We start from the raw sequence: 23,580 nt of genomic DNA on the forward strand, positions 1-23,580 counted from the left end.
ACTCCCACCTCACCTCGGGTATACCTTACCCCACAGGGCAGTATCATCAACTTCCAAACCCTTATCGTGGTCCCCTGTACTCCCACCTCATCTCGGGTATACCTTACCCCACAGGGCAGTATCACCAACTTCCAAACCCTTATCGTGGTCCCCTGTACTCCCACCTCACCTCGGGTATACCTTACCCCACAGGGCAGTATCACCAACTTCCAAACCCTTATCGTGGTCTCCAGTACTCCCACCTCACCTCGGGTATACCTTACCCCACAGGGCAGTATCACCAACTTCCAAACCCTTATCGTGGTCCCCTGTACTCCCACCTCACCTCGGGTATACCTTACCCCACAGGGCAGTATCACCAACTTCCAAACCCTTATCGTGGTCCCCTGTACTCCCACCTCACCTCGGGTATACCTTACCCCACAGGGCAGTATCACCAACTTCCAAACCCTTATTGTGGTCCCCTGTACTCCCACCTCATCTCGGGTATACCTTACCCCACAGGGTAGTATCACCAACTTCCAAACCCTTATTGTGGTCCCCTGTACTCCCAGCTCACCTCGGGTATACCTTACCCCACAGGGCAGTATCACCAGCTTCCAAACCCTTATCGTGGTCTCCAGTACTCCCACCTCACCTCGGGTATACCTTACCCCTCAGGGCAGTATCACTAACTTCCAAACCCTTATCGTGGTCCCCAGGACTCCCACCTCACCTCGGGTATACCTTACCCCACAGGGTAGTATCACCAACTTCCAAACCCTTATCGTGGTCTCCAGTACTCCTACCTCACCTCGGGTATACCTTACCCCACAGGGTAGTATCACCAACTTCCAAACCCTTATCGTGGTCTCCAGTACTCCCACCTCACCTTGGGTCCTGACATATCGGCCATCATGGCGAAACGTGACGGGAAGGCCATGAAATTGACTAAACTGTATAGAATTGAGACTGATATCTCCACTATCAAATCCAATGTGAGCTGAAAGTGAAAGAGTTTGAAGAGGTAAGTGGCAGGGTTGATAAACTAGAAGAAAGCATTACTTCGTTTGTGCAAGCTAGAATTCCTGGGCAAGTTGAAAACCTCGAATTGCTGAGGATATTGAACTTCGTGAAGACCAAATATTATCTCATATTGAAACTCAGGTATGTGGACAGATGGAGAAGTTTAGTTTGAAACTTCTGATTCTAAGTGCAGAAGTATGAGAGATAATCTCATCTTTATAAATATTACAGAGACAGGACCAGACTCGACACATGAGCAATGTGAGAAGAAAACTGTGGCCGTTCATCAAACAGCTAGGTTTAAATGTGTCCATTGGCTTGGGCGATACAGGAAACCACAACGCCACGTTACGCCATACCCTATGATTGCCAAATTTATTATCAAATTAGTAACACTATACCTACTCCCAGAAGGTTTTAAATATGCTAAAAATATTATGGGTGATTTTAATGCAAGGACTTGAACACTGCATTACACGGATTACTGCATTGTAGATGAACAACTCATTGAAGAACTTGATTTAGATACTGGAGAAATGAAAAATATATATGTACCTGAAAATGTACTTCTCTCTTCCTCTTTACAAGACGTTACCAAGAGCAAGGAGCAGTGAACAGCCCAGGATATAAATTTGTAGGATTATGTAAGAACACCAAAATATGTAATGTGTTTGTACGTAATGGCATCCTAGATATGTGCCGTCCATGTTTTAGTAAATTTGATATTGCCGAGTCGCAACCCCCCCCAACACTCGGATAACCATTGCCCAATTATGTTCTCATTTACTTTAAACAGTAGTACCAGAACTACCGTAACATGTACTGCAAGTCTGCGAAATAAAACAAACTTCACACATCCTACGAAAAGTTCCGACGCAAATCCAAAACATTATGAAAAGGATAAAGCAATTGCACTTGTAAATAATATCAACACAGAGGCTGTGTGAAGGCTGACTATAACTTACAATCAACAAAAGGTCATGACGACCCAGCACGTGCTGATGAGATCGCGCCCGTGCTCACTGAGACTGCACGTGCAATGTTCCGGGAAAGCTTTGATCATGAATCAGCAGTTAACAAACTTAATCATCCATAAACAAAGTTCAAAGGGATATACGAGGGGCCTTAATAAACGTATTAATAAGTACAAAACTGAATTTAGCACTGTGATAAGAGAAAAAGCTAACCATTCACCTAAAGACTTCTGGAAGATCCGCAGTAATAGTAACAGAAACCAAAACTCGGTAATATCTCATGTCACTAAAGTTCGGGAACATATTTAAGAACGTTAATGGCGAATACAAAGTGAGTAATTTGGATATCATTGAAGAAAGAATGACATTTTAGATTTTGATATGCGTTGAATAGGGACATAAGCTATGATGAAATAGTGCAGTCCATTAAGAATCTTAAACGCAACAAAGCCTCAAGGACCGATGAAATTGAGAATTACTACATTATTGATTCGTATGATGTCTTTGGAAATTGTTGATTATTTCAATTTGATATTATATTCAGGAATATTGCTTTCTGGCTCAATACGTCGTATCTCCAAAGGGAAAAGGACAAGATGAGATACTAACGCTTACATACCCACAATACTTAACTTCTTTGGAAAACGTTTCACTACTGTTTTCAAAAATAGATTCAATAAATTCCCGGAGATAAATAAAATATTAAATTCAGCGCAAGCCGGGTTTAGAAAGAATTACTCTACAACGGATAACATTTATTTCTTGGATATGCTCATACAAATCTTTAAACAAAGTAAGAGAAAATTATACTGCGTTTTTATTGATTTTTTTCAGGTAGTTGGCGCTTTGTTAGTAAAGACTTTATCAATCTTAAAACCGTTTGTTGGTGAAATTGAGTTCAATCGTACGTTCATCTTCACGAACGCGTACATATTCAATACGTTTTTATGACTGCAGACAGGAGACTCGGCTTCGCCCATAGATGGGTTTTTCAACATTACAATATTATGGAACTAGATCCGGCAGTGCAGGACAGGTTCAAACGGGTTCGTCACGTACAGCCTCACCACGAACACCTCTAAGGCTTCTGCAATACCGGGACTGAGTAGGGTTTCAGCCCAGACAGTGACGAACTGCCTTCGCCCCTTACGACCAGTTCGAGGCGCCGCCAACTGTCGTCGACTGCAACGTCAGTGGCGTCAAGGACACACAGTGTGGCCACAACATCGATTGAGACTTATTGGTTTATTGACTAGTCACGTTTTTGCTTCTCCGTACAGACGGAAGCCGCCGTGTTTACAGACATCGTTGGGGAACATTATGCTCGAAAATATATACAGGAAGTGAGCAGGTTAGGTTGAAGGCGTGTAATGATGTGGACCTCCATCTTCCACTCGGGCAGAACAGACTTGGTACACTGTATACAGGAAGTGAACAGGTTATGTGGCAAAGGTATGATGATGTGGACCGCCATCTTCCACTCGGGCAGAACAGACTTGGTACACTGTATACAGGAAGTGAACAGGTTATGTGGCAAAAGTGTGACGATGTGGACCGCCATCTTTCACTCGGGCAGAACAGACTTGGTACACTGTATACAGGAAGTGAACAGGTTATGTGACAAAGGTGTGACGATGTGGACCGCCATCTTCCACTCGGACAGAACAGACTTGGTACACTGTATACAGAAAGTGAACAGGTTATGTGGCAAAGGTGTGACGATGTGGACCGCCATCTTTCACAACAGACTTGGTACACTGTATACAGGATAATGTAACAGCACAACGTTACACGAAGAATATCATTTGGGCCTCACGTGCTTCTCATTATGCATTAAGCAAAAGTAGGGGCGGTGGGAAAGCCTAGTGGTCTACTCCCATTTGTGAGAACTCCCAGTTGTGAGACTCCCAGTTGTGAGACAGTGGAGTAGGTAATTAGCTAAGAAAACACACCTTACTCCCCTATCTGACAGAATGGATTAACCCCAGCTAATTATGGATTAACTGAATCTTGTGGAGGTAACTTAATGAAACTCTAAAAGATAAAGTAATTAACCTGAAGCCCATTTCTAGTGTCCCCAGCCATGATATAGCTGGAATGTTGCTAAAAGCGGTGTAAAACAATACACACTCTAACAAAAGGCTTGTTTCAACATGAAAACGCCCCCCATCCCACACGGCACTGATAATGGCAGTTTTGGGATACCACAACATCCAAGTACTACCATGACCCGTAAGGTATCCAGATCTAAACCTCATTTATGGTATGTTCTTCATCAACGTCTGCGATCACGTCAGCAACAGTCACAGAACCTTAAACAGTTAGTACAAACACTGCAGGATGAGTGGGTGAACATTCCCCAGGCCGTAATCTGATTGGTTACACGGGGCAAAGACGCCAGTCAGTCCTGAACTCTCATTTTGACCATAAGGATATTGAGACTGACCTTCACATTGACATCCGATTGTTTCATGTGTGCCATGACGAACCTCGGTCAGTGACAATGACTTGTGCCAAATCTTTTATAACTTGTTGATTATTTATATAATGGATAAAGTATACATCTGAAAACCAAGTTTACGTTTCCATTTTGCAATATTGGCATTTAATCTATCTGGACAAATTTCGAACATCTTTTCACCTTTTGGAAAAGTGTATTTTTGGGAGGAATACAAAGAGTTGTTTATGACACGGAGAGTATTAAACCTAACATTGTATAAGTTTAAATATGCCATTCTAAGTAGATTGTCCCAAACCACCTGTTCCATAATCGGCTTGTGTCGGTCTTTAATCGGGAATTCTAGTTTGGGGATTTCATTTAGAGTGCATGAGGCATTAAGGGGCTCTGACCTCTGACAGTCCATGAGTACTTCTACGGGAGGGGATTTTGCCTTTGCTCTGCTATTTTTGAACGTGCATAACCGGATGACTTCCAAGAAATTTCGACTTGCTCGAAATAGATACAGTAACAGTTATAATTGGGATTACACTTTCTTAATAAAGTACAGATTCTTATACTTTTGTTGGGTCGAGTCCCATCCGGGATTCGAACCCACACCCTCAGAGTCTGAGGCCGCGGTTGCTGACCGGGTGCGGCCTCTGACATTGCGTGCTGGCGATGCCCGTCTCTGATGGTGTTGGGTTCAGTTCCGGACTCAACCCAACAAAAGTACTAGAATCTGTACTTTACTGAGGGAATGTAATCCCAAATACACCATATGTTACATTTGACCACTTTCTAAATGACATTGTGTATTCACCTGTATTGTGTAAATACAGGTTCCAACGAAGCAGTCGACTTTATGGACAGCCATCCTCTAGTTCATTGCACAGAGAGATAATTCGATGTTTATCATGCTAAAAGATAAGCGCATGGTATATAGTGATCAGTAGCAGATTAACAACATAACCACAGGTAACTGATATAATAACACATGACTGGATGAGACCAAGTGGAGAGTAAGAACAACAAATAGCTGGAGTCGTGGAGTCAGTATACAGGAAGGAATAAACAAGCTGATTGGATGCTAATTGAAAAGTTGATTGATAGAGCCTATCGCTTAATTACCTCTCCGGACGACGATGGTATGTAATGCCATTGATCACCGGTGATCAAAGGTTAGTGGCGGCGGATTTCGATGGCTTCCAAGAGTTTCCTTTGCGTGAGGTCCTGATTTTTGGAGGTGAGAATTTCGACTTGTCAAACGGAATTTGATGGACAGGCGACTTTTGTTCGTGTCCTGTGAGGGCTGTTTTACTGTCTGCTTTGGCTGATTATATGAATGAACCACTGAAAATCAGTTATAACCTATGTGTTTGCGAAAAGGGCCCCTTCGGTAGCAATGCACATTCAACAAAAAAAGAACATATTTTATATCAACAGCTAGAACATAATCCATCAAGCGAAAAGGTGGCAGTGGGCGATTGCCACTCGTGTTTAATCGATTATTTTCTTCCATCGATTATATACGTATATATTAAAATTATTAATAACAAAACTTTTTGCTGGCTGATCCTGAATCCTTGAACCATACACAGAACCCATGCTGATCCGAAGAAGCGACTAACGGGTTTGGGTGGTCAGACTCGTTGACTTGGTGTGTGTCATCGTCTCCAAGTTGAGTAGATCTGTGCTCATGGTCTCAATCACCGGAGTGTCTAGTCCAGATTGGAGTTGGAAAATTGCTGAGTACGGCCTTAAACAACAAGAGAACGAGTCCTGTTTGTAGCCGAGTTTGACATGATGCAAGGTGGGAGGCTTGTGTTGTCAAGCTTGATTAATAGCCATCATCGATATCGTTAGGATGGATACACATTCATCGACTGTAAGATTATAGTGTAGTACTAGCAATGTCAGACAAGTCTGCAAGCTAAAGACAATCAGAGACATAATACAAATGAATCATGTTTTAAAACTGTTGTCCTTTCCACCCTCGATATATCCCGGCGTATAGCGTCATCGGAGCGTATTTCAAGACAAACCGCTGGCAAACTGGATCTCAGTGCCTCATATCGAATTTGTTGGACATTCTTTGATGACAGAAAAGTCATAATGGGCAATTATCTGTGATATAATGACGTATATTATATGCCGTAGTCGATGGGCAGCCCGATGATCCGGCCGGCTTGATGGGCTCCTCTCCGCTGTGCAAGAAGTAACGACAGTCTGACGACAGCAACACGCACTAGCCCTCTCGCTAATTCAATTCTCATTTGCAGCAAATTGGAAATAAGAGGGTTTAAATTCAATACCGGCCAATGTACTCTATGCTTAATGACAATAGTGTTCTAATCCTGCGCAAGGAATACAGTTACCTGATCGAGTTTCAGCTTTGATGAGGGAGAACGGCAACCCCACCGCCGCATGCGTGGACAAAGGGCTCTTACGTCTGTGTTTTTGTGCGTTCTTGTGTCCCACAAAGGCCATGTAGCACGTATGGTCGCTCTATACCATCTTACTGCCTGGCGTGTAGGGATGTTTGCCGTCATGACTGTCCTTGTGCAACAAGGCTCTAATATCGAGATTGCATGGTCCATTTGAATGAAATAGCGTTTCTGCCTTAAACCATGGATCAATGTCTTTTTAAGAAAATTCAATGTTTGTGAAAGTGTTATTAGACACAAATAACTCGATGGATTTAAGTAGCATTGTTATATGCCCAGAAGGCTGTTGTGTCCTTAACAGAGGGTCCTAAAGGAATTTTTCTGACTTCAGTGTTAAAAACATTTCACTCACACATGTTATTTCTGGTAACATGAAGGTGGAAGAATGGCCTGACAACGTCTTGTGCTTAACCCAGTTCCAACCCTTTGGTAGACATAGTACTGATGTACTTCACCAACGTCCTATGTTTTTACTATGCTTATCGAAAGAATGATTCAAAATAAATCACACGTACTAGATGTACTAGATGTACTAGACGTACTAGATGTACTAGACGTACTAGATGTACTAAACGTACTGGATGTACTAGATGTACTAGACGTACTAGATGTACTAGAGGTACTAGATGTACTAGACAGATGTACTAGATGTACTAGACGTACTAGATGTACTAGAGGTACTAGACGTACTAGACGTACTAGATGTACTAGATGTACTAGATGTACTAGACGTACTAGATGTACTAGACGTACTAGATGTACTAGATGTACTAGACGTACTAGATGTACTAGACGTACTAGATGTACTAGACGTACTAGATGTACTAGATTATAGTTCATCATCATTCAGGTGTGTCAGTCTATGGATTCAGGTGTGTCAGTCTATGTATTCAGATGTGTCAGTCTATGTATTCAGATGTGTCAGTCTATATATTCAGATGTGTCAGTCTGTGGATTCAGATGTGTCAGTCTATGTATTCAGATGTGTCAGTCTGTGGATTCAGATGTGTCAGTCTATATATTCAACTGTGTCAGTCTATGGATTCAGATGTGTCAGTCTATGGATTCAGGTGTGTCAGTCTATGGATTCAGATGTGTCAGTCTATATATTCAACTGTGAGAGTCTAAGTATTCAGGTGTGTCAGTCTATGGATTCAGGTTTGTCAGTCTATGTATTCAGGTGTGTCAGTCTATGTATTCAGGCGTGTCAGTCTATGGATTCAGGTGTGTCAGTCTATGTATTCAGGCGTGTCAGTCTATGTATTCAGATGTGTCAGTCTATGGATTCAGGTGTTTCAGTCTATGGATTCAGGTGTGTCAGTCTATATATTCAACTGTGTCAGTCTATGGATTTAGGCGTGTCAGTCTATGTATTCAGATGTGTCAGTCTATGGATTCAGGTGTGCCAGTCTATGTATTCAGGCGTGTCAGTCTATGGATTCAGGTTTGTCAGTCTATATATTCAACTGTGTCAGTCTATGGATTTAGGCGTGTCAGTCTATGTATTCAGATGTGTCAGTCTATGTATTCAGGCGTGTCAGTCTATGTATTCAGATGTGTCAGTCTATGTATTCAGGTGTGTCAGTCTATGTATTCAGATGTGTCAGTCTATGGATTCAGGTGTGTCAGTCTATGGATTCAGGTGTGTCAGTCTATATATTCAACTGTGTCAGTCTATGGATTTAGGCGTGTCAGTCTATGTATTCAGATGTGTCAGTCTATGTATTCAGGCGTGTCAGTCTATGGATTCAGGTGTGTCAGTCTATGGATTCAGGTGTGTCAGTCTATATATTCAACTGTGTCAGTCTATGGATTTAGGCGTGTCAGTCTATGTATTCAGATGTGTCAGTCTATGTATTCAGGCGTGTCAGTCTATGGATTCAGGTGTGTCAGTCTATGGATTCATGTGTGTCAGTCTATGTATTCAGGTGTGTCAGTCTATATATTCAACTGTGTCAGTCTATGGATTCAGGTGTGTCAGTCTATGGATTCAGGTGTGTCAGTCTATGTATTCAGGTGTGTCAGTCTATGTATTCAACTGTGTCAGTCTATGTATTCAGGTGTGTCAGTCTATGGATTCAGGTGTGTCAGTCTATGGATTCAGGTGTGTCAGTCTATGTATTCAGGTGTGTCAGTCTATGTATTCAGGTGTGTCAGTCTATGTATTCAGGCGTGTCAGTCTATGGATTCAGTCTATGGATTCAGGTGTGTCAGTCTATGGATTCAGGTGTGTCAGTCTATGGATTCAGGTGTGTCAGTCTATGTATTCAGGTGTGTCAGTCTATATATTCAACTGTGTCAGTCTATGTATTCAGGTGTGTCAGTCTATGGATTCAGGTGTGTCAGTCTATGGATTCAGGTGTGTCAGTCTATGGATTCAGGCGTGTCAGTCTATATATTCAACTGTGTCAGTCTATGTATTCAGGCGTGTCAGTCTATGGATTCAGGTGTGTCAGTCTATGGATTCAGGTGTGTCAGTCTATATATTCAACTGTGTCAGTCTATGGATTTAGGCGTGTCAGTCTATGTATTCAGATGTGTCAGTCTATGTATTCAGATGTGTCAGTCTATGTATTCAGGTGTGTCAGTCTATGGATTCAGGTGTGTCAGTCTATATATTCAACTATGTCAGTCTATGTATTCAGATGTGTCAGTCTATGGATTCAGGTTTGTCAGTCTATGTATTCAGGCGTGTCAGTCTATGTATTCAGATGTCTCAGTCTATGTATTCAGATGTGTCAGTCTATGTATTCAGATGTGTCAGTCTATGGATTCATGTGTGTCTGTCTATATATTCAGGTGTGTCAGTCTATGGATTCAGGTTTGTCAGTCTATGGATTCATGTGTGTCAGTCTATGGATTCAGGTTTGTCAGTCTATGGATTCAGGTGTGTCAGTCTATGTATTCAACTGTGTCAGTCTATGTATTCAACTGTGTCAGTCTATGTATTCAGGCGTGTCAGTCTATGTATTCAAGTGTGTCAGTCTATGTATTCAGGTGTGTCAGTCGAAGGCCACATCGCGTCCTGACATGAACGGAGACTCGACGTGAGCGCTCCACACAGATAAACCTACTGCCCATCAGTAAAACAAGTAGCTTGCATCAATACAGACCGCCTTGAGCCCTTCAGGTAGAACATTAATCTACATTACTGCGTCGCTTATTTATATACCACTGGAAGTCACAGGACATTTGTGTATTATCACAATGTTAACCCCGTCTTTCCCGAAAATGTGTGTTTGTGTTTCCTTCCACATTCAGCAAACACCCCGTGCTGTGGCTGTAAGGTGTCTATCCAAACGACGCTAAACTCAATATAATTACTTTCCCACTGATCAGACACTGAAATCAAAGTGATATGCAAATGTCAGTGGCCTCTAAAGAATGTGTGCCCAGTGACATCTGACGTTTCTATTAGTTCCATTGTGAGTCAGAATGAATGTGAAATATAACAGGACGTAACTATCCAGCTTTCTCGCGCTATTTCATAGTCTTTCCATCAGTTTATTTCCGGACTAAAACTCCACCAATACCAGATTCCGGAGTACACAAAAAACCACCCCTGAATAAGATCTTGTTAAGAAATGCCACCGATGCTCTGTTTGCCGCCTATGTACAGAAGACCGTTGTTCTGTGATGGATATGTAATTAGGCCGCTTTCAAGACACGTGAAAGCTGGTAATAATGTTGTTGATGCATTTGCTTACAGTCAAACAAACAAACATTTCTCATTATCACATGTACTGAATATCAGCTTGTTAGCAAGAATCAGCGATAATGGACGTCCTGTCATCGGATGAAAAAAAAAACCCTCAACAAATGACCTGAACTTTACCATGTTACATATATATCCAACGGTGAACACCGCCACGTGCATGTGTATCCAAAGGTATCCACCCACGGTTAGGTCCCAGAGCAACCATACACTGGTTAATTCAGTGCCTAGAGTCCACACTCATCTAGTTAAAATGGTCCCCTGATAAACTATAAAGTTCTATGCTGAATTCACCCAATGCCTATCTGATAACCTATGAAGTTCTATGCTGAAATCACCCAATGCCTATCTGATAACTAACACGGGACATGCTGAATTCGCCCAATACCTATCTGATAAACTATGAAGTTGTATGCTGAATTCACCCAATGCCTATTTGATAACTAACACGTGACATGCTGAATTCACCCAATGCCTATCTGATAAACTATGAAGACATGCTGAATTCACCCAATACCTATCTGATAAACTATGAAGTTCTATAAACTATAGTTGAATTCACCCAATGCCTATCTGATAACTAACACGGGACATGCTGAATTCACCCAATGCCTATCTATAACACTGATAACTAACACGTGACATGCTGAATACCTATCTGATAAACCCAATGCTCAATTCACCCAATGCTTATCTGATAACTAACACGGGACATGCTGAATTCACCCAATACCTATCTGATAAACTATGAAGTTCTATGCTGAATTCACCCAATGCCTATCTGATAACTAACACGGGACATGCTGAATTCACCCAATGCCTATCTGATAACTAACAGTTGTATGCTGAATTCACCCATGCTGAATTCACCCAATTCACCCAATGCCTATCTGATAACTAACACGGGACATGCTGAATTCACCCAATACCTATCTGATAAACTATGAAGTTCTATGCTGAATTCACCCAATGCCTATCTGATAACTAACAATACCTTTCTGGACATGCTGAATTCACCCAATGCCTATCTGATGATAAACTATGAAGTTCATGCTGAATTATGCTGAATTCACCCAATGCTGAATTCCTATCCCAATACCTATGATAAACTATGAAGTTCTATGCTGAATTCACCCAATGCCTATCTGATAACTAACACGGGACATGCTGAATTCACCCAATACCTATCCGATAAACTATGAAGTTCTATGCTGAATTCACCCAATATCTGATAACTAACACGGGACATGCTGAATTCACCCAATACCTATCTGATAAACTATGAAGTTGTATGCTGAATTCACCCAATGCCTATCTGATAACTAATTACGGGACATGCTGAATTCACCCAATACCTATCTGATAAACTATGAAGTTCTATGCTGAATTCACCCAATGCCTATCTGATAACTAATCTGATAAACTATGAAGTTGTATGCTGAATTCACCCAATGCCTATCTGATAACCAATGCTGAATTCACCCCTATCTGATAACTAACACGGGACATGCTGAATTCACCCAATGCCTATCTGATAACTAACACGGGACATGCTGAATTCACCCAATACCTATCTGATAAACTATGAAGTTGTATGCTGAATTCACCCAATGCCTATCTGATAACTAACACGGGACATGCTGAATTCACCCAATACCTATCTGATAAACTATGAAGTTCTATGCTCAATTCACCCAATGCTTATCTGATAACTAACACCGGACATGTTGAATTCACCCAATACCTATCTGATAAACTATGAAGTTGTATGCTGAATTCGCCCAATACCTATCTGATAAACTATGAAGTTCTATGCTCAATTCACCCAATGCTTATCTGATAACTAACACGGGACATGCTGAATTCACCCAATACCTATCCGATAAACTATGAAGTTCTATGCTGAATTCACCCAATGCTTATCTGATAACTAATACGGGACATGCTGAATTCACCCAATACCTATCTCATAAACTATGAAGTTGTATGTTGAATTCACCCAATGCCTATCTGATAACTAATACGGGACATGCTGAATTCACCCAATACCTATCTGATAAACTATGAAGTTGTATGCTGAATTCACCCAATGCCTATCTGATAACTAACACGGGACATGCTGAATTCACCCAATGCCTATCTGATAACTAACACGGGACATGCTGAATTCACCCAATACCTATCTGATAAACTATGAAGTTCTATGCTGAATTCACCCAATGCTTATCTGATAACTAACACGGGACATGCTGAATTCACCCAATACCTATCTGATAAACTATGAAGTTGTATGCTGAATTCACCCAATGCCTATCTGATAACTAACACGGGACATGCTGAATTCACCCAATGCCTATCTGATAACTAACACGGGACATGCTGAATTCACCCAATACCTATCTGATAAACTATGAAGTTGTATGTTGAATTCACCCAATGCTTATCTGATAACTAACACGGGACATGCTGAATTCACCCAATGCCTATCTGATAACTAACACGGGACATGCTGAATTCACCCAATACCTATCTGATAAACTATGAAGTTCTATGCTGAATTCACCCAATGCTTATCTGATAACTAACACGGGACATGATGAATTCACCCAATACCTATCTGATAAACTATGAAGTTCTATGCTGAATTCACCCAATGCCTATCTGATAAACTAACACGGGACATGCTGAATTTACCCGATGCCTATCTGATAAACTATGAAGTTTCAATGCTGAATTCACCCAATGCCTATCTGATAACTAACACGGGACATGCTGAATTCGCCCAATACCTATCTGATAAACTATGAAGTTCTATGCTGAATTCACCCAATACCTATCTGATAAACTATGAAGTTGTATGTAGATTTCACCCAATGCTTATCTGATAATTAACACGGGACATACTGAATTCACCCAATACCTATCTGATAAACTATGAAGTTGTATGCTGAATTCACCCAATGCCTATCTGATAACTAACACGGGACATGCTGAATTCACCCAATGCCTATCTGATAACTAACACGGGACATGCTGAATTCACCCAATACTTATCCGATAAACTATAAAGTTCTATGCTGAATTCACCCAATGCCTATCTGATAACTAACACGGGACATGCTGAATTCACCTAATGCCTATCTGATAACTAACACGGGACATGCTGAATTCATCCATAGCCTATCTGATAACTAACACGGGACATGCTGAATTCGCCCAATACCTATCTGATAACTGAGACGGGACATGCTGAATTCGCCCAATACCTATCTGATAAACTATGAAGTTCTATGCTGAATTCACCCAATACCTATCTGATAAACTATGAAGTTGTATGTAGATTTCACCCAATACCTATCTGATAACTAACACGGGACATACTGAATTCACCCAATACCTATCTGATAAACTATGAAGTTGTATGCTGAATTCACCCAATGCCTATCTGATAACTAACACGGGACATGCTGAATTCGCCCAATGCCTATCTGATAAACTATGACGTTCTATGCTGAATTCACCCAATGACTGCCCGATAACACAGAAGGGGATATGCTGAATTCACTCAGTCACTACCTGATAAATTTGCAAGGGACATGCTGAAGTCACTCAATTCCTGCCTGATAAACCAGCAGAGGGCATGCTAAAGTCACCCAGTAACAGTTGAAAATGATAATAGGAGCCACCTTGAAGTCACCACTGTCTGATAACAGGGCCAAGTGTCCCAACAGCGCCATGTTTACAAAGGACTGTTGTTTCAGGCCATAGGTGACTGAGTAAGATCATGTTTATTCTTTGGTTTACTGATTTAGATTGTAATCAATATTATTATCATACTGTAATGCGTTATATTTAACCCCTATCGTTGCAATGCAAAAAAACACGATTTGAATTTTTGAAAAAATAAGATTATAAGTCGAGCTTCCACAGTAATGACGAAAGCAAAATCTGTTAATTTCTGTTTCAGTTAATCCCTATATCGAACAACGTTTCAGATTGACTTGGCTGCAAATCTATAATTTTCATAAAGCTCACTCATGTGACAGTTTCATCAAAGAGTGGCGTTGTCGCATTTATACAACTGTTTATATTTGACAATTCCATGTATTTTACAGAAGAACTTCATGTGGGAGGATGGGTTGAAGTGATGCATGTGCATGGCGCTTGGACACCTGACTCTCTGGACACTCTGAATAATTTGGTGAGCACATTTCAGAACAAATGATAATAGGTAAGCCTGGTGACGCCTTGACCACACGTTTGAATAAATAATCTAGGTAGGGGCATGTGGAATGATCGTGACAGGCCCTCGTACGACCAACCATTTAGAGGGTTGGCACTCTAAGGATTCTCGACTCTTTCGTTAATCTCACCTGAATGTCTTCCGCCTGGTCCCGTTCTCTAAGTCAGAACAAGCCTACACAGAAGCAACAATCCTTCAACTGCAGAACCACGGCAAGCCACGCCCATCAAGTAAGAAGTATGGAGACATTAACAGTAGATTTCTCACCCTGAAAGATGATCTCCAGCATGGAAGAAAATCTGTTCTGCAATACCTTGATTGTGTCTCTCATTTACATTTCTGGTGTCCCCCGCCGTGATATTGCTGGAATATTGCCAAAAGCGGCGTAAAACCAAACTCAGTCAGTCAGTCAGTCAGTCAGTCTCTCATTTAACTGCATTGTGAATTGACAATTAATGGTTGTGTCAAGAAATGAACATGTAAAAAGCTGAAAAAAAGACTGGTGATTCCAGATATGTTGATGACATGTTATTGATGTTACTCATACTGATGTTCCTTAAGATGCATATCACTTGTATGTTAATACATTATTATTTCAAACTGATTATACTTATGTCTTACTGAGTTAATGCCAGTTACATACTACTTTATGAATTAATTATGTAGTTTATGAGTTAAGTAGACTATACATATATACCACTCCCCACTAGCCTGATACAGACTATACCCTAATCCCTCTGTTGTTTTAACACTGCCTATTTCCAAAAGTGGGTACAGTGGGAGTAAACCGAATGTTTTGTAATGCCAAGGGGACGCTACTATGCACACCGACTGAAAGACTCGGCCAACCTTGTTCCCTCCTCGGTGTGTAACAATTGTCACAGACCGGCATTAAATGAAATGAAGATGGGAATTGTTTCTATCTGCTGTCACAAGATTAGATTTCGTTAGTAGAGAAGCACCCCTTACTCCCATTGGTGCTTTGATAATCCCATGATCACTGATAGTGAAAACACCCACTGGAGATTAAAATGGAGTATCACCATTTCAGTGCATGCGTAGAGTAATTGACTTCATACACATGTTCACCATTAATGGTTAAAGGCATCAATGCGACATCATATTAACTTTCATCCGTTCTTAATCAGTATTAGCTCATGGAAGTATGAAGAAAGAAATGGCACCTTTGTACCTTTGCTTGATTATCTGGAACACCTCCATGCAATCCAATATCCCGTTGTATGTCTATTATACATCAAGAAAATAACGGAAAATTTCTCCATTTTCATGTAGATGAATACACTGTAAACAAAGGAAACGTCTCTCCACTATGGCGTCAAAGCAGCGGCTTTACTGAAGTTGGATTCGATATGCATACGCGCTGGCTATGGGATTAGGGCTGTTGTTTGCTTCTTTTCATATATACTGAAAAGCAAAAGAAAGGTCGTAATATTGGATATGACATTTAAGTATCATTGGAGTATTTGAACCTATTTTTGTAAAAATATACACCGGAAGTCAAGTTTGAGAATAACATGAATCGTGGTCGTATAGACTGTTTTGCCCACTAAAGTATTGTTCGAGATTGAGGTTAGAAATGTTTTTGTTTGTGGAAAGGGAAGAGTTCGCACAAACACAACATTGAAATCGAGACGCACGTGCATCATGCATGCATTCAGGCATAAATTGCCGGATTGAATGATAATCGTTCACTTGTTTTCTGAACATGTCCTTCTAGGGTGCCTTCTAGAAGGCTGGAAGTGTGTCACAACATGATGTTTAATGGGCGCAGTTTATGGATTGTCCACAAAAAGCCAGTACTGATATCGGAAGTTGCAGGAGACATTAGTCCTGGTAATTGTATTTGCCAATATACCACTTAACTACACCACTCTACTTCCATTTGTAGCTCAACCGCACTGTGACCATCATAGCGTACATGATAATACAGCGTTCGGAGTCTCTTTAATTAGTGTTTTATAACTAGTGACCTGCCTTTGCAAAGGAACGATAAAATGAGATATCACTGTGATAAGAGGATGTCCAAACAATACACAATTATTCTTTGAGCCCACCAGTTGTTCAATATAAGTACGCAAAAAGCATAATAAGTAATCTAGAGGGCATTAACATGTAACAACGAGCATCCGTATGTTTTAGAGGAGGCAGTTGGACTTCATGACATAATCTTATCCAGTAGTGGTTTATTGGTTAAGTCTCGAGTGATGTCTTTCAGGTGCTTGCAGGGAAGGTTCGTTGGTTATGCGTCAGCTACACAACAACCCTCCGCTCCATGCATGACAGCATCACTGGATAACTAGTCAACACACCTCCACTCCATGCATGGCTGAATCACTGGACCACTAACCAACACACCTCCACTCCATGCATGGCTGCATCACTGGACAACTAACCAACACACTTCCACTCCATGCATGGCTGCATCACTGGACAACTAACCAACACACCTCCACTCCATGCATGGCTGCATCACTGGACAACTAACCAACACACCACCACTCCATGCATGACTGCATCACTGGACAACTAACCAACACACCTCCACTCCATGCATGGCTGCATCACTGGACAACTAACCAACACACCTCCATTCCATGCATGGCTGCATCACTGGACAACTAACCAACACACCTCCACTCCATGCATGGCTGCATCACTGGACAACTAACCAACACACCTCCTCTCCATGCATGACAGCATCACTGGATAACTAGCCAACACACCTCCACTCCATGGATGGCTGCATCACTGGACAACTAACCAACACACTTCCACTCAATGCGTGGCTGCATCACTGGACAACTAACCAACACACCTCCACTCCATGCATGGCTGCATCACTGGACAACTAACCAACACACCTCCACTCCATGCATGACACCATCACTGGACAACTAGCCAACACACCTCCACTCCATGCATGGCTGCATCACTGGACAACTAACCAACACACCTCCACTCCATGCATGGCTGCATCACTGGACAACTAACCAACACACCTCAACTCCATGCATGGCTGCATCACTGGACAACTAACCAACACACCTCCACTCCATGCATGGCTGCATCACTGGACAACTAACCAACACACCTCCACTCCATGCATGGCTGCATCACTGGACAACTAACCAACACACCTCCACTCCATGCATGGCTGCATCACTGGACCACTAAACCAACACACCTCCACTCCTTGCATGACAGCATCACTGGACAAATAACCAACACACCTCCACTCCATGGATGGCTGCATCACTGGACAACTAACCAACACACTTCCACTCAATGCGTGGCTGCATCACTGGACAACAAGCCAACACACCTCCACTCCATGCATGGCTGCATCACTGGACAACTAACCAACACACCTCCACTCCATGCATGACACCATCACTGGATAACTAGCCAACACACCTCCACTCCATGCATGGCTGCATCACTGGACAACTAACCAACACACCTCCACTCCATGCATGGCTGCATCACTGGACAACTAACCAACACACCTCCACTCCATGCATGGTTGCATCACTGGACAACTAACCAACACACCTCCACTCCATGCATGGCTGCATCACTGGACAACTAACCAACACACCTCCACTCCATGCATGGCTGCATCACTGGACAACTAACCAACACACCTCCACTCCATGCATGGCTGCATCACTGGACAACTAACCAACACACCTCCACTCCATGCATGGCTGCATCACTGGACAACTAACCAACACACCTCCATGCATGGCATCTATGCATGCTGCATCACTGGACAACTAATCAACACAACTCCATGCATAACCAACACCTTCACTCCATCCATGGCTGCATCACTGGACAACTAACTAACACACCTCCACTCCATGCATGCATCACTTGGACAACTAACAACTAACCAACTGGACAACACCTCATCACTCCATCCACACACCTCACTCCATGCATGGCTGCATCACTGGACAACTAACTAACCAACACACCTCCACTCCATGCATGGCTGCATCACTGGACAACTAACCAACACACCTCCACTCCATGCATGGCTGCATCACTGGACAACTAACCAACACACCTCCACTCCATGCATGACAGCATCACTGGACAACTAACCAACACACCTCCACTCCATGCATGGCTGCATCACTGGACAACTAACCAACACACCTCCACTCCATGCATGACAGCATCACTGGACAACTAACCAACACACCTGCATCAGTGGACAACTAACTCCATGCATGACAGCATCACTTGCATCACACTCCTCCATGCATGACAGCATCATTAACCAACACACTCCACTCCATGCATGACAGCATCACTGGACAACTAACCAACACACCTCAACTCCATGCATGGCTGCATGGCTGAATCACTGGACAACTAACCAACACACCTCCACTCCATGCATGACAGCATCACTGGACAACTAAGCCAACACACCTCCACTCCATGCATGACAGCATCACTGGACAACTAACCAACACACCTCCACTCCATGCATGGCTGCATCACTGGACAACTAACCAACACACCTCAACTCCATGCATGGCTGCATCACTGGACAACTAACCAACACACCTCCACTCCATGCATGACTGCATCACTTGACAACTAACCAACACACCTCCACTCCATGCATGGCTGCATCACTGGACAACTAACCAACACACCTCCACTCCATGCATGGCTGCATCACTGGACAACTAACCAACACACCTCCACTCCATCCATGGCTGCATCACTGGACAACTAACCAACACACCTCAACTCCATGCATGGCTGCATCACTGGACAACTAACCAACACACCTCCATTCCATGCATGACAGCATCACTGGACAACTAACCAACACCTCAGCATCACTGAGTCCATCCATGGCTGCTTCACTGGACAACTAACCAAGACACCTCCTCTCCATGCATGGCTGCACCACTGGACAACTAACCAACGAACATCCATTCCATGCATGACAGCGTCATTGTACAACTAACCAACACACCTCCACTCCATGCATGGCTGCATCACTGGACAACTAACCAGCACACCTCCTCTCCATGCATGGTTGCATCACTGGACAACTAACCAACACACCTCCACTCCATGTATGACAGCATCACTGGACAACTAACCAACACACCTCCACTCCATGCATGGCTGCATCACTGGACAACTAACCAACACACCTCCATTCCATGCATGGCTGCATCACTGGACAACTAACTAACACACCTCAAGTCTATCCATGGCTGCATCACTTGACAACTAACCAACACACCTCCACTCCATGCATGGCTGCATCACTGGACAACTAACAAACACACCTCCATTCCATGCATGACAGCATCACTTTACAACTAACCAACACTCCTCAAGTCCATCCATGGCTGCATCACTGGACAACTAACCAACACACCTCCTCTCCATGCATGGCTGCACCACTGGACAACTAACCAACGAACATCCATTCCATGCATGACAGCATCATTGTACAACTAACCAACACACCTCCGCTCCATGCATGGCTGCATCACTGGACAACTAACCAACACACCTCCACTCCATGCATGACTGCATCACTGGACAACTAACCAACACACCTCCACTCCATGCATGGCTGCATCACTGGACAACTAACTAACACACCTCCTCTCCATGTATAGCTGAATCACTGGACAACTAGCCAACACACCTCCACTCCATGCATGACATCATCACTGGACAACTAACCAACAAACCTCCACTCCATGCATGACAGCTTCACTGGACAACTAACCAACACACCTCTACTCCATGCATGGCTGCATCACTGGACAACTAACCAACACACCTCTTCTCCATGCATGACAGCATCACTGGACAACTAACCAACAAACCTCCACTCCATGCATGACATCATCACTGGACAGCTAACCAACACACCTCCACTCTATGCATGACAACATCACTGGACAACTAACCAACACACCTCCACTCCATGCATGGCTGCATCACTGGACAACTAACCAACACACCTCCAATCTATGCATGGCTGCATCACTGGACGAGTAACCAACAAACCTCCACTCCATGCATGGCTGCATCACTGGACAACTAACCAACACACCTCCACTCCTTATAAGACAGCATCACTGGATAGCTAACCAACACACCTCCACTCCATACATGACAGCATCACTTGACAACTAACCAACACACCTCCACTCCATGCATGGCTGCATCACTGGACAACTAACCAACACACCTCCACTCCATGCATGACATCATGTGTGTTAATATCCGAAGTGAATCTTGTCTTGAGGTTTGAAGTTGTTGTATTGTTGTCTTGAATACCTGTGGGACAGTAGCATAATCATAGGGAATAGTTTGGAAATCTAAACTAAACTTTATGGCATTTAGCCAACGAAAAAGACTACTTTACAGGCGCAACTACCTGATTCCTCCAAGCGTCGTCATTATACTGGGACACCTGCTGTTGTTTCTAGTGCACCCGATGACAGTAGCAAACGGTGGGCCCATGTTTCTAACCTATATATACACTGCATTAATTTCTTAAAGCCATCCGTGTGTGTTTCAAGCAGCCCCATCGAATTGTTGTGTTCATGGACCGCGATCAAGTCATCATAGCGCAAATCTTTCAGGTATGGAGAATTACAGCTGGCGGCCACGCCTGAACCTGACAACGTTGGACTGCAATAGAAGTCTTCATGCATATGTATTGTGTTTTATGAAAAAGCTTACTGTGCTTTTACGATCATAAAAGTATGTTTCAAAATATCTGCAATCGCTTTGACTTTTACAGTCTCTTCCAAAGATTCCCCTCGCTTTTCCTTTCCTAAAGTTCCTCCTCAATATTTCCTCCGTGTTTAGGATAGGCTGTATAGTTGTGTATAACACACACAGTATATTATATATGTTGTATAGTGTACACCCAGGGAACTGTAGACACGAAATAACACGAATCACAGTATAGTAAATGTAGTGTTTATTGCTTGTTCGTTTAAAGACCGCGAGCCTGTCATGTAATTCTGTTGGTAAATACCAATGTGGGATTATATTATGGAGTATAGAATAAACCACCCAGTGTACTGTAGACACGAAACAACATCAATGACTTTCCGAAATACTGACCCACGCCTATGTACTCTGTATGCTATTGGTCAACAATATGTAAGTAGGCAGCAGGGTTTAATTTATTCTACAGAGCTTGTAGAAGCAAAACGGCATGTGCCGGTGTTGGTATTCTTGAGAGACCATTTGGTCTGGCGTCACAGGCAGACACAGATGGGAATATCCAGTTTGAAATGTAGAGAATTATGCATGGAACAACATGATGTTATAACCACAGCACTTATGGGTTCATGTTTCATTACACATTTCTGTCATCACTTTCACGTGGTGCTGTATTTGCCTTGTGTATCCCCATCATGGACGTTTATGATGCATTCTGCACTGTGGCTAATGTCTCCCCGTATATACCTTGTGTGTCTCTAGTCTATCCGTTATATTTGCACTGTGGGGTTCCCAGACCTTTAACGATGTACGTTGCATGCGTGTATGGTATGGGTAGAGACGATAAACCTTTGAATCGTGATGAACAAACTGCACAGGCATAACACCAAGCTGGTACAATAGAGGTACGATCTAGATACCATCACACTCTCGCACCGACAACATTGCAGTAATGTAGAGACCACATTTCTTTGAATTTACCCTGTCGTTATTGAAGATAAATTTCAAGATATTTTAAGTTGGATATTCCACGATAACGCTCGGAAAACTGTGTTGCTACTAAATCGCTCTAACTTCAAACTGGGGTGTTTTCTCTTACAGCTGGATAAGATGCACGACCAGCTTGAAGCTGGACTCGTGATAACAGTTCGTCAGATGTCACTTAATGCGTGTAAATTTTCGGAATACATACATATTTGTGTGAGCGGCCGAAAACTCTCCGCCATAATATAGGATTGTTTTGGCAGGCTGGGTGCTGAACCAATAAACAGTTCGTTCCCCACACACACTATCTACATCAATACCGACATTCAGAACATCCTCATCTTACCTATGATTGTGTGTATAAATATAGCATGGTTTTTCTCTCCGGTAGTTTAATCAAACTGACTCCAATGTAGGCAATATGCAGGTGCGTGAATGGCTGCCAGTCAACAGCTCTATCAAGCTGCACTGTGGAATGCGAACATACTTCTAAACATGTCAAGCTGCCGGAGAGACAAACCGTTCCTCGGTATTATCCCTGCCTCTGCTAGACTAATTACAAAATAAACACACTGTCGTGGGCAGATTGCATCCTTACATACATACGGGTTCAGTGTGGTACCGCGGCCTATATAGAGCATCTAAAAGAGACTCTCTACCCTCTAATGTGATCTTGATGTTCCATGGCGCTTGAGTTGACACAGTATGTGGACAATTACATCAATGTCAGTCACACTCTAGATACATGACGGATTACACGCATTACCGACTGACGTAAACTAGCGACAATCTTTACGTCATGTGGTCTGTTAGTTATTTGTTTTTTTTTATGAAAATCATCTTTGAATAAACTATTTATAGAAAAACAGATCTCAAAATAATAACATCAATTGTTTTATTCATATACATACAAAACATATCAAGGACAATATTTACAACAACAACGTTTCCTGGACATACATTCATGTTTTTCCCAACAGGTCCACCCAGCCTACCTCCCCCGCCATTACCAAGGTTGATTA

At 42.5% G+C, this 23,580-nt stretch overlaps 1 long non-coding RNA gene across 1 annotated transcript; it reads left to right on the top strand.

Annotated features, from left to right (window-relative positions):
- Window positions 1–5,238: 5,238 nt before the first annotated feature.
- LOC124292536 lies at window positions 5,239–15,440 on the top strand. Its single transcript, XR_006902473.1, has 3 exons — window positions 5,239–5,248; window positions 14,856–14,865; window positions 15,334–15,440. It is a non-coding gene; the product is annotated as an uncharacterized LOC124292536 (long non-coding RNA).
- The last annotated feature ends 8,140 nt before the right edge of the window (window positions 15,441–23,580 follow it).

Source organism: Haliotis rubra, unplaced genomic scaffold, assembly GCF_003918875.1.
Source record: "Haliotis rubra isolate DU_JTF1 unplaced genomic scaffold, ASM391887v1 Scf52, whole genome shotgun sequence".
Taxonomy (NCBI): Eukaryota; Metazoa; Mollusca; class Gastropoda; order Lepetellida; family Haliotidae; genus Haliotis; species Haliotis rubra.